We start from the raw sequence: 3,346 nt of genomic DNA on the forward strand, positions 1-3,346 counted from the left end.
GGTGCCCCAAAGCCTCACACAGCTGATTTAAATTGGTGCCCCAAAGCATCACACAGCTGATTTAATAAATGCTGGTTAAACCCCCAAGCCGTTAGAAAGAGTTAAACCCCGTATGAAGCTATTTAAGAAATAATTAACCCTGTATAAAGCTATTTGAATGCTTTCACCCTAACATTCACACATCTTTTCAGAAAAAAAGGCAAAGCCGTTGGGTTTTACCCAACCCAAAGCTAATGCCAAAGGCAGACAAGTACAGGGATGCACTGGGAATGGGATGCACAAGCCCAGTCAGCTGCTGGGCAGGAGCAAACTGCCAACACCTCATGCTACAAGCACCAGGTACAAACAATCACAGCATCATTTAGGCTGGAAAAGACCTTTAATATCACTAAATCCAGCCATTAACCCAGCACCCCCATCTTGCTGTTTTCCCGGCTCTAGAAGCGCAATCCTGCAGGAACGCGTCCACTTCCAAGGCGAGCACACCGCGGTGCATCGCCGAGGGGCTCCAGGTGGATGCTCACAGGCCGAAGGGGTTCCCTGGTGCTCCCCAGGTGCGCAGGGCTGTGCTGAGACACGGCTTCAACCCTGCCCAAAGGGAGCAACAGAGGCACTCACAGCTCCGTCTGCACAGGACCAAACCCTCTTAGTGTAGGCTTAGTGACTTCTCTCAAGGGGAGAGATTACTTCTGTTTGAAAAAATTTCCAAGTACTATCTAAATCAAGAATTTTCATTAAGTTGCACAGAACTTACCGAATAATAGAAAAGTTCTTTGCTCAACTATCAAAAATTTCAATTAGAAAATGTTTCAACAAAGGAAAAAATTATCAATACCATGATCTGAGTTTTGACAAAATGCAACCAACTTATTTTATAATTAGATCTGACTACTCATGCTTTGTACCTATTAGCCATTTCACTCCCACTGTGAAATAAAAATAAAGTCCAAAATGTTCAGGATCCTAGAGATGTGGTATTTCCTTATTTTCTGTGCAAGTTAAATACCAAGATTGATCTGTGCTGGAAAAGCCTCCCCCTCCCTCCTGAGGCAAGCCCAGGGCTGACTACCTGGTCACCCCACACTCGAGATGGGGGAGAAACCAAAGGTGAGAAACCAACCTATTCGCTACCCTGGAGCAGCCAGTCAGGTCTCACGAGGTGACAGAATCTAGTCTGTACAAGCCAGTGCATTTGGGTATCCAAAGGAAAAATGTTCTTCCTCTTCCATCCTCAAGACCAACCACTTTTATTCACTGTACATGAGAGTGTGCAGAGCAGAGCAGGAACCTGAGGCCCAACACAGTGGACACCCCCCAGTTACTATCCTGTGCTCTGGAGCTCTCCCTTAGCCAAGTTACTCCACATTCATTCCGTGGACTGTAGGGCAGCTGCTCTATCAAGAGCTAAGACATCTTTCTTTTTTTAAATAAAGCTAAAGCCTCAGTCTAAACCTCCTTGATTTCTCAGCCTGGCTAACATATGCTGGATGGCAGATCATGTCAGAAGAAGCCTGGAGCCCATCTGTTGCCAGAGAGCTGAGTCTTTACATTCTGCCAACGCAGCTTCAGCTGACAGGGTGCTTGCTACATGATGTGTTTTTCTTTTGTATGGAGAGTAGGACTGTCCAGCACAGTGTGACTCTCAAACTAGGCTTACTAACGTAATGTCTGAGTAAGAACCACCCCACTAGCACAGATTTACTAGGCAAGATATCATCAGTTGAAAGATGATTGCCCATTGATGAATACATGGTATAACATAGCTGGTATTCACCCAAATATTGGAATTTGATTAGGAATCTAACTCTGTACAGAGCTTTAATGTCAATATAAAGGTATCTGAAGAGGGCTGAATGTCTGGCCAGTCAGCATTCACATACACATACTCTAATAAAACAGTTTTTGCAAAATCAATTATCATTAGGTGTGGCAAAACCACATTTTAAAAGAGCTCTGCATTTCACTTGGGCTGTATCATGCATTATAACAGGAGAAAGCACAGCACCATGGACCACAGTGAGAAGGGGACTACAGTGGTACCATCAGGACTCATTTAAATTGTTCTGGTTCTGCAGAATAAGGAAGAGACATTTTTAAGAAAAGAAATGCTATGTCCAGGTAAAACCTTATTTATTATACAATGACACTACCAGCTCAGAAGAATTAATCAGCTGAATCAGTCATGCTGAAACTGGGAAATTTCCAAGGAAGGAGAAGGCATTGATGGCATTTCACTTTCTAAGCAAAACTCCTCCGAGTCAGTTGTGACTAAGGCACTGATTCAGTAAAGCAAACAATTCTTTAGTCTGTATTTTAGGATCAATTCCCTGTCTGTGTTTCCTTGGATGACTGAGAGGTTTGAACTGGCAGTTGAGAGGTTGATACAGACAGGATGGGTCCTACACATGTGGTGAGGCAGCCAAATGAAATCCTGATCCCTGTCACCATGGATGTTCCATTGGCACTTACTTTGGAAGTGCAGCAAATACAACATCCTCTCTTTTGTTCTGCAAAACTCAACTTGATTTCAATCACCCAGTGTGGGACCTGCTCTGCACCAGTCCTGATTGCTGTTAGGCAAGAGCTGTCCTGTTCCTGTCTGCCAGAGGAAACTGCATTTCCCACACTGACAGAGATCCTCGCTCTATCCCAAATGCTACATGCCATTACCTCAGAGAAACTCAGGGAACTAACTTCAGCACCTTCATTTTACCACTCATCTCCCTCCTACTCTCTGACCTGCTTCTCAGGTTCCAAAAAACCATTGATTTTTATTTTATTGGTAAGCAACAAAACTGGAACAAATGGCTCCTGGCAGAACATGTTTTCTGTTTCAGCTGAAAACCTATCAGCCTGATGTCCTTGAAATGCACAGTGTGACTAATGCCCGGCTTGCAAGGACCCAGGAGGACACATTTATTGTGCTTGTCAGAGTGGAGCTGAGCAGCCAGAACAGAAAAGATAGGGTGATAGGGAAAAATGAATGCATTTTCCTGCTCCTGAAAGGCAGGCAATGCACACCGTGAATACAGGGAGCAGCAGGACATGCTCGGGTACATCAACAGCAGATCTGGATCTGCTTGTTAGAACTCAGGATCACGAAGGATTTTGAATACATGCAGAATATGCACTGTTATTTCTGGATATTAGACTTGGACTCTTGTTTAAAGGGGGACACATAGGGAAAGGGCCCAAACTTCAAACAGTCTAGAACTGCATTGAGAAAATACCTGTCTTTAAATAAAAGAGGCTGGAACCAAGTGTGGGCTTGCTTTTCATCTCAGTGCAATTAATGTCTGCCTAGTAGTGTGTTTGCAGATGATGATTTCTTTTAATGGGAAGTTAA

The sequence above is a fragment of the Corvus kubaryi genome, unplaced genomic scaffold (genome assembly GCF_017639235.1).
Source record: "Corvus kubaryi isolate FWS band 111438036 unplaced genomic scaffold, C.kubaryi_AGA036_p1.0 37352, whole genome shotgun sequence".
NCBI lineage: Eukaryota > Metazoa > Chordata > Aves > Passeriformes > Corvidae > Corvus > Corvus kubaryi.